The sequence below is a fragment of the Vombatus ursinus genome, unplaced genomic scaffold (genome assembly GCF_900497805.2).
Source record: "Vombatus ursinus unplaced genomic scaffold, bare-nosed wombat genome assembly UNPS02009835.1, whole genome shotgun sequence".
Classification (NCBI taxonomy): Eukaryota; Metazoa; Chordata; class Mammalia; order Diprotodontia; family Vombatidae; genus Vombatus; species Vombatus ursinus.
Genome location: NW_020949613.1, coordinates 15,510,080 through 15,520,823, shown reverse-complemented (window position 1 = coordinate 15,520,823; position 10,744 = coordinate 15,510,080).

Sequence of the window (10,744 nt, the reverse complement as noted above, 5' to 3'; positions counted from 1 at the left end):
TCCTTCTTTTTCCTTTGATAGCAAATTTCTGAAATCAAGAAGTTTTGTAAGTATAATACTAAATCTATTAAATCATAGGTTGTTACTGGAACACCACTGAGTTACTATAATAGGATGCAAGTATGAACATCTTGCAATTTTAGTTTATATTTGTTTTCAACTTATAATATAGGAATGATGTCTTCTTAAGAGGGAAATGATTGGACAAAGACATAAGATAAAGATGTAATATAAAATATTTCTAATTAAATGAAATAGTAATTTTTGAGAAAAGCAACGGGATTAGTCCATTTTCTCTAGGGTGTATGTACATGTATATAATTGGCTGCCAAATTTATCTATTATAACTTTTCAAAATTAGATTAAGAATTTTACATATAAAATTGTATTGATAATGATATTAGAAAATTTTTTGGAATAATAGGCAAAGAATGGATCTTACTAAACTCCTTTTATGAGACAAATACAGTACTAATACCTAAAACCAGGCATCGTAAAAACAGAGAAAAGAAAATTATAGACCAATTTCATTAGTTTATATGGATACAAAAATCCTAAATAAAATACTAGCTAAAATATTACAATAATTTTACAAAGGTTATACATTATGACAAAATGGGATTTTTATCAGGAATGGAGGGATGGTTTAACATAAGGAAAACTATTAACATAATTCATCATATCAAAAATAATAACACATCATATGATTATATCAATCACGCAGAAAAAAAGTTTTGAAAAAGTACAACATGCATTTCTATTAAAACATTTGAAAATATAGGTATAAATGGGCTTTTTCCTCAAATTGATTAAAAAAAGTTTATCTGAAACCCCATTTGTACTGAGGATAAGCCACAAGCCTTCCTTGTAAGATCAGGTGTGAAACAAGGATTTCTAGTGTCATTAACATTATTCAGTATTGTATTGGAAATCCTAACAATATCAATAAGAGAAAAAAAGAAATAGAATGAATCAAAATAGGGAATGAGGTAATAAAACTGTCTTTAGTAGACAATATGATGATATACTTGGAAAATCACAAAAAACTAAAAAGCTGAAACAATTAATAATTTTAGATATATCACAAACAAAAGCCTACAAGAAGAAATAGTAAGAGATTCCTCATTTTAAATAACTCTAGACAATATAAAATACCTGGTAGTACATCTGTCAAAACAAACCCAATAACTATAGAGATTTAAATAATTGAAGAAATTTAAATTATTCTTGGGTAGAGAGGGCCAATATAATAAAAATATAATAAAAACAACTCTAAGGTACCACATCACACCTATCAGATTGGCCAAGATGACAAAACAAGAAAAGGATAAATGTTGGAAAGGATGTGGGAAAATTGGAACACTAATGCATTGTTGGTGGAGTTGTGAAATGATTCAACCATTTTGGAGAGCAATTTGGAATTATGCCCAAAGGGCTATAAAAATGTGCATACTTTTTGACCCAGCAGTAGCACTTCTACTAGGGCTATATCCCAAAGAGATCATACAAATGGGAAAAGGACCCACATGTACAAAAATATTTATAACAGCTCTTTCTGTGGTGGCAAAACATTGGAAATTGAGGGGATGTCCATCAATTGGGGAATGACTGAACAAGTTGTGGTATATGAATGTAATGGAATACTATTGTGCTGTAAGAAATGATTAACAGGTTGACTTCAGAAAAACCTGGAAAGACTTGTATTGTCTGATGCTGAGTGAAGTGAGCAGAACCAAGAGAATGTTGTACACAATTACCGCCAGGTTGTGCGATAACTAATATTGATAGACTTAACCATTCCCAGCAATACAAAGATTTAAGACATCTCCAAAGGCCTCATGACAGAAAATGTTATCCACATCCAAAGAAAGAACTATGCAGTTTGAATGCAGCTTAAAGCATACTATTTGCTATTTTTTTTCTTCTGTTGAGTTTTGTTTCCTCTTTCTGGTGGTTCCTCCTATTGGTTCTAATTCTTACTTACAACATCACTAATGTGAAAATATGTTTAATAGGAATGTATATGCATAGCCTATATCAGATTGTGTGCCATGTTGGGGAGGGTGGTGGGGAGGAAGAGGGAGAAAAATTTTAGACTCAAAAGCATATGGAAGTGATTGTTGATAAATCAAAATAAATTAATAAAAAAATCCATGAAAAATAAATAAATAAAAATGAAGAATAAAAAGTGAAGCATAACAAAGGAACTAATAAAAACCTGTAAAGGAAGGAGTTTTATGTTATTTTTTTTGGTTAGGCAATAGGGTTAAGTGACTTGTCCAAGTTCACATGACTAATAAGTGTCAAGTGTCTGAAGCCAGATTTGAATTCAGGTCCTACTGACTCCAGGGCCCGTACTCTATTCACTACACCACCTAGTTGCCCCAGGAAGAATATTTAACAATATCAGATCTTAAACTATATTGTAACGTAGTAATTGTAGAGGGCCAGCTCTGATCAGTCCAGAAAAGGGTTAAAGAACTCAGGTTGGAATTTAACTCCTACCTGTTCTTACCTTCAAGGGCTCACTTAATAGGATGTTGGCTCACCACTCTCCTATTCATTAAGGGGCTCCTGAAACTGCCTGACCATGACACAATAAAAGTCTGCCATGAGGGATAACATGTGGCAAATTAGGGAGGACTAGTCACATACTTTGAGATAAGAACCTGAGACAGCCCTGAGAATGATTGTCAAGGCCTGTTAATTGACTGTTAATCATCCATCTTGTAATCTCCATCTTGTTAATCTCCATCTTGTAACCATTTGTTTAAAATGTATGTAATCCTTTTCTTGATACTTTTATTGTATGCTCCTTTGATGTATGTCCTGAAAGCATATTTTTACCGAGCTCTGAACCTTGAAAGTTATCAGTAACAGTTACAGAATATGCATAGTTTTCCCACACAAGGGATCCTTTGAAGCTCCGAACTCTTTCCTATATATGCTGTGACCCTCAGATGAATAAACAGTTCCGTCTTCGCTGACCCACCTGGCCCATGTTTCTTCCGTTCACACTCTCCCGTCAGGTGTGACTCTTAGTTGCTGGCAACAAGTAATTATCAAAACTATCTGGTTCTGGCTAAGAGATAGAAAAGTAACTCATAATTTAAAAAAAAAGATTCTTATATGAGATACAGGATTTAGGTAAGAATAGAAACAACAAATGGCATATAAACTGAAATTTTCTGAAGTTTCAGTATTAGAGAAACAAATTTAAGTGATTGGACTAAACTGTTACTAACAAAATTATCTAGGAACTTCTAAATCTGGAACCAGAGAAGCAGAACCTCTTTTAGAGATGTCCTGAGAATAAAGCCTATTGTTCAAGAAAAGCCATCTAGGGGTCAGATAAGTACATAAGACATTTAAGATTCAAAATGTGCTGGTTAAATGGATATTGAGAATAAGTTGCTAGGATTCAAGGAGACTTGATGTTAATTAATATTGGTGATAACCTTTATATTGCTTTTGTCTTTTGTTTCAAGATGTTTGTTTAAATTTTCTTGGTTATCTTGGTGATGTGAATATCCCTTCTCAAAACTATTCCATTGTAAGACCTTTAAGTAGTTTGATCTGTATCTGACTTAATGTCATTATTCAATTATGAGAATTGTGGGGGCGTAAAAACATGCATTATTTGAATCTAGCCCTATGTGGTTAGGAAACTGGGTCATCTGTTTGTGTTGTTTAGAGACTTGTATGTTATGTTGATCTGAAACTCAGATCAAAGATTGATGCAAGGAGTTTTCTCTAAGGGCCCCTGCTATGTTCTTCTGACTACTCCCAGAGCTGCCAAATTTGTGGGTGTGGACTCCTGGATCATCTGAAGAAAACCCCTGCTTCTGAGTGAATGGCAAAACCCTCCAGAGACCTCAAGGTTAATCTAGTCTAGACCCAGAAGTAGTCAACATCCAGATGAGATAGCTGTCCCAAGATCCCAGATGAGTATTATGTATACTATCTTATTGCTGTTGTTGTTTTCCCTCTTGCCTTTTGTCATGTGCCCAACCACTAAGGCCCTGATTCAAGTGTGTGTTGGCATTTTCTCCCCCTTCATTCTTGCCCCCCTGTCTTTTCTGCTTGCAAGCAAACAATGGCTAGCAATGATACCTGGGACAAATTTCCCTAATAGTTCTCCTCAAGGAACTAACCACCTGAGTAACATCTCATCTTGATGCAATGGTTTTCTTATGGCATATTGGCTTATACTTGCCTCTCCTTTATTGGCCATTAAGGGTAGGGATTCTTTTAGACCCCCTCTTTTTGGCCAAGAGGGGGAAATGTCAAGATATTAGAAACACCATATTTTCCAGAGCTAAGGCCCAGTAAGCAGGCTGTGCCCTGAGCTTGGCATAATAACAACCCTTTGTGCTCACCTCTGGATGATCTTAGACACAAGAAAACCTCAGAATTGTTTCTGGTCATGAAGTGCTGATATGAATCAAACTTGTCACATTGTTGCTGTTACCCCACATTGTCAGGACTACAGTTCAGTGCGTAGCCATAAGTATAAGTATTGAGATCTCCCCACACCAAAGCAGCCCCCCTGCCACTCTTTACTAGGGACAGGGCTCTGACATACATATCCTTGCTTGCAAGACTTTCCCTCACTTTGAAATTAAATTTCTTTTTGATTTCTGACTCTCCTGTCTCTGGCCTGCTTAGTTTGGCTTCAGCTACCCACGGGTTAGGGACTACTTCTGCCCAGGTTGACAGATCAGATTCTTTATTTTGTTGTTTTTTACTCTTTTTTTCGGCCTTTTTCCTTTCTTTGAGATGGGGCTTGCTGCTAGATTGCTGGGATGCTTCCTGTCCTGAACTGCACTCCCCTTTTACTCAAGTGAGACAGACCTTTCTTGCAGATCTTTCAAGTTTCTTTGGCTAAAATATTGTTTCACCCCATCTTTTTGCTGATTCTACTGTTCCAGGATTTGTTTGGGTGCACTATTTTATGGTTGTTTGGAGAGTTAGTGATTTACTGTTTATTCTGCCATCTTCTCAGGGCTTTTTTTAATGCCTCATTTTTATTATATAACATCTTTGAAATAAAATATCAATCCAAAACACAAAAACAAAAGTCTGTATAATATGATTGAAATGTAAGCAATTGTTAATTAACATATTTGTGAAGATTTCTTCTTTACATTACCAAAATATTTCCCTGTATATCAGAACATTCTTTTTACCCCCTAACAAATAGAGCAGGTGTCCAGGCAGCATGATGGCTAGAGAGTCTGTCCCAGAATCAGGAGGACCCAAGTTCAATTCCAGTCTTAGACACTTGCTAGATGTATGACCCTGATAAGTCACTTAACCTTGTTTACATTAGCTCTTCATCTGTAAAATGAGCTGGAGAAGGAATTGGCAAACTATTTCACTATCTTTGGCAAGAAAATCCCAAATGGGCCATAGGGAGATAGGCATGACTGAAATGATTCAACAACAAAATGAATTGATTATTTAACAAGGTAATATACTAGTAATAAAAATTGTTCATCATTATTGGTATTAATAAATAAGTATTGTCTTGGATATGTTTAAAGTTGAAACAAATATAAATGTATAATATAACTATAGAAAGGTTCTATATCTCTCAATGTATTTTGTGGATAGGTTTGCAATATAGCACTAATTGTTTCAAATGATGATGTTACCACTTTGTAAATCTCAATTCTCCTTACCACCCAATAAAGTTATTGAGTAATTTTTGGTAAAATTGGGTTTATATAGAAATCCATCCAAATAAATGAAGGGTAAAGAAAAGTCTCAAGAATTTAAATCATCTATATTGACTGTCTAATCTCTGAATTATATTGAATAAGTGTCAACAAAAGGAAGATTCTTGAGTTTTGTAAAGAAAGCCCAACTCTCCTGAAAAGATGGGGAAAAATCAATGACTTCCACTCATAGTGTCAGCTTTGCGTTAGTTATGAGATGGTTTAATAAACTCAAGAATTAATTAGCACTATTGCAAGAAAATGCTATTTATTGTCAATAATTCAGGTATGCAATCCTTCTGTCTGTACTGATAGGTGAATGTTTTAATAGCAAAGATGAAATGTTTATGACCTGAAGATCAGTTAAATAAACAATAAATTATTTTCTTATGAGTTTTCTTTCTATCTTTCTTGACAATGAAGCCCTTTATACTCTTTTAACACCTGTTATCTTTTCTTCCCTAATTTATAAAGAATGGCATTCTTCAGAGTTGATCATCATCCATGAATTTCTGTTACATAAAGTAAGTTTGGGAATATTAGTGTAATTCTAAACACTCTGGGCATAAATTCAGAGAATTAATTCAAATAACTAGTGTGATAGTATGCACAAAGTGCTATCACTAGTCATAGGATCATCAGATCAATTCAATTGTGATCTTATGGGGTTTGTTTTTTGTTTTTAAATGAAAAATTGAGCCTTAGAGATATTAAGGCAATTGCCTAAAGTCACACAGTAGAAAGGACCAGAATTTTGGTTTCAACCTAGATCCTCTGACCTCAATTCCAAGATTCTTTCCATTGTGTACCATGGTAAGAAGTAATTTCTTATTCAGTTCATTTGTCCAGAGGATGGTACTAGTAAGGTTATAAAGTGGTTTTTTTTTAATAACAAGGCCAACAACATTGTTATTATGAATAAAGCTTGGTGAGACTGGTCAGATATTATGCATGCATTACCACAAGTCCTTTACTACTTCTGGATGAAAAACATAGACTTAATCTTAAGTTTTGGGAGGTAGAATGATGACGACGATGATGATGATGATGATGATGATGAATGGTTCATCTCAGTTAAGGAGATATCATAATACCAGGTTAACAGTAAGTTAATATGGAAAAGAAAATGAGTAATAATAGACTATTTAAACTCCATGACTTTATAATAGAGTCTATTAAGATGAAAGGTGTATGGTTGCATAATTTATATACATATAAATGTATGTATGTATGATAAATCAATAAATAAAAATAAAACTTACTCTTTGACAGCTTCTTGCAATTTATGTGGTTCTAGGGAATTGCATGAGCAGGAATGTAATTAACTTGAAAGTAGCAATTTCCACCTTTATCTTCAAAGTTTTCCCAGATTAAGAAGGAAAGATATGCACAGAATTGCAGTAGCTATTGTTTCTACTAGATGGAATTCTTTATTTAACAGTGGTACAGATTTATAAAATTGTATAACTTTGGGATATCAAATATGAAAGGAAAAAAGCTCTAAAATGAAACCTAAAAAAACTGGAAATTTCACAATATTCTAAATAAGAAAGGGATACAATTTATGAAAAGTCTATGCTCCTTGAACTCACAGTCAACATCCCTATAAATCATGCCTGAACAAAGCTTATTTAAGACACATAATTTCTTCATAAGGGCTATCACAGCCTTCTTGTGCTTAAGAATACTAGACAGCACTTGAGTTCTATACTTGAGGGGTATTTTAAACAGTGAAAGCACTTTGTGGTTTTTTAAGGGCATGTACAGAGTGGTGAAAAATTTGAGTTGCCCAACCCATAAACTGAGGTGAAATAAGGTCATGCTCTGCATTCTTATTTCAACTCTCATATTGTAAATGTTTCCTTTTCAGCATCTATTTAGTGCCATGTTCTTTCTCTCACTTTTGTGCTTTTTGTTGGTAATTTCACTGTTTAAAATGGAGGAGATTTGATGATCTGTAGGTGAGGTTGCTTAGGGAAGTGCTAATGTAAAAAGTGATCAGAAATACATGTGAACTTAACCATATATTTCCTAGCCTAGTTATGATTCAATGTTGGATAATTCTGTGTTCTTAGCAACTTTATGGAACATAATTAACATTAGTGATATAATTGACAGTTTTTGCAAATTAGTGTGATGTATGACTCAATACCCAGTCTCTGGACATATACAACTGAGTTCAATCTTAGGAGCAGCCTCCACCTCCTCACACATCCTATATCTTTAGCTCACTTTGTTTTACCCAGAGTTTCTTTTAGGAAAAATGGTAAATGATTACCAGTCTCCTAAGCAAGCACCCAAGACAGCATTACCTTTTAGGTACAGAAGAACCTTCATCCTACCCCATGGCAAATGTATGTAAAGGACTCAATATAACATAGAACAATACAGTCCTTCCTCTTCAGTGAGTACCATCTTCCTTTTAGGCCCTTATTCTCATAGGAGATTTTTGTAGTTTAGGTACCATCTCTTAGCTTGGGTTTACTAAAGAGGTATTGCTACCCTCTAACATTAAGGTGGGTCCCACTTTCATCTATATGCTATAGAAAGGCCTCTGGCAAGGTCCAGAAAGTTTATGAGTGAAAGTAGCATGGTAAAATAAAAAAAATATATAAAATTAAAATATGAAGTTATGTAGATCAAACCAAGATTCTGGGACAGGGACTTTGAAATATTATTTCTTTTGAATTCTCAGAACTATTCATCACTGTCCTAAAAACATGTAAGTTATTCAAAAATACTTTTGTGGAACTCTTTGTAAATCTGTGTTTATTACCTTGCTGCTGGATTGTTCCTCATTCAACCATTGTTCTGTGAGCCAGTATATTTGGTCTGAAAAGAAGATTGATTGGCTGTTGTCTGTTGTGCTTTAAGAAGACCAAAATGACATCACTATGTCAGAATCAAGGTGCAGAGTATTCAACTGTGATTGATGAAACCAATATGAGTTCAGAAGTCTTTAACACAGGTCAGGCACAAATAGTCCATTTGAACATTTGGAGTAGAGATGTCGAAATCAATTTCAAAATTCTTCAGAGATACTTCAAAAGTATCCTTGTATCACTTTTGATGTCTGTGTGAGTGTTTTTCTTGTGTGAATTCTCCATAAATAATCTTTAGGCAAATGTGTTTGGTATTCAAACAATGTGACCAGTGCTTTGGAGTTCTGCTCTCAGTGGTAGAATTTCAATGTTTGGCAACACAGCTCAGGAAAGGACTTCAATGTCCAGTATCTTATTTTGCTGGGTGATCTTCAGAATCATCCTAAAACAATTCAAATATAAGCAATTCAATTTCCTGGCATGACACTGGTAAGGCCATGCTCAATATCCAATGTTAAGTTATGTTCAGTTTTAAAACCAGTATAGTTTTCACAGTGGAAAGAGTTCACTTCAAGAAAAACCAGTAGATATGAAATTCAAATGTGAAAATGTGTGTGTTCAATGAGAATGTGGATCTTTAACAGTGTGCTATGTTTATTATGTTAGTGCAAATTTTTTTCAGATTTTTGTTACAGAGGTAGTATTCACATATTCTTTGGCTTTGGGAAATTTCAAAACCAAGATTATTGAAAAATGACTTAGAATAGAAACACCAGGGTTCAGAATCAGTTAACCCAAATTGAAATTTTGCCTCACATGATAAATATGTATATATGATCACAGATAGATTACTTAATTTCTCAGCATCTTATCTTTTCTCAGCAGTTTCTCACTGAAATAATTCATACAGGATTTTACTCACAGGTTTATTTTGAAGATAACATTTGAAAAAATCTTATGATTATATAGGTTACAATTTTTAAAATAGCATACGGAAAAGTAACATTACAAGTGCCTCAGAAAGTAAATTCATTGTATTAGAATGTTGTTAATAGGTTTAGATCCTATGAAAGGATTTTATTCATAAATTGAACTAGTCTCCTCATTTTATAAGAAAAAACACTAAGGACAAAGTATATGGACTCAAATGACAGAAGGTTCAGCCCAGAATCAAGATTAAAACAGAAGTCTTCTGACCTTCCCTACAATGTAACTGACCCCTAAGGAGAACTGATGAGAAGTTAAGTCACAGATTCATCTAGAGCTAGGAAGGACAATAGTAGTCATCACATTCAATTAATTCTTCTTCAGACTAGAGAACTGAGGTTAGGTGACTTTCAAAGTCCTAAAAGGAAGTTAATGTCAGGTACAGGACCTAAACCTAACTCTTCTGATTACAAATTCATGATAGAAATTCTACTTCTTCATCCTATTCCTTTTCACATTTTTATCCCATGTTTGTCATTTTCATTAAATCTCAGAGTTTAGCTGAAATATCTTATATAGCAAGATTTCTGATAATTTCCATAGTTATATTATAACGAAATATCTCTACAACTCCTACAACTTCTTAGTTTATTTCTGGAAACTCAAAGATTAGGGCGAAGTTTTGCTTTACTTTGTTTTATTTTGATGGGGGAGTGCTGTTTGCTGTTGCTACTGAGATTGATACTAAAATAGGTATTATACATACATATATACATATAAACACACATATGCAAATATCATCCCAGTGTTTTTATTTTTCATTTGCAACAGACCTATGATTCATCATTAAGGAACTTAACACAAAGGAGTTTCCTCTGTAGATGAAAATGTATCCCTTATATGCAACTTTTAGGCTTATAAGTTGCTAGAGAGCTACCTTTTGGATAGCAATACAGAAAAAAAAAACAATAAATGTACAAATTGTTCCTATTGGAACTTATGAGCTAATTTTTTTTCCTGTGTTGATTTAAACATAGGACTTTTCCAATTATGCCATGGATCATAAAAAGTGGAATCCATTAGAACCTATGAGTGGGGGAAAGGAGAAGAGCTTGTCTTTGTCCTGAGGGCTACAAGAGTAGCTTACCTGTGATTTTGTACTAGTGAGTTGGTAACAGGATAAATTATCTTACAATTGCCCAGAGTAGTGCTTTTTACCTTACAAGATCTTCTAGGTACCTTCAGGAGGTGACAATGGCACAATGCTTTGGGAGC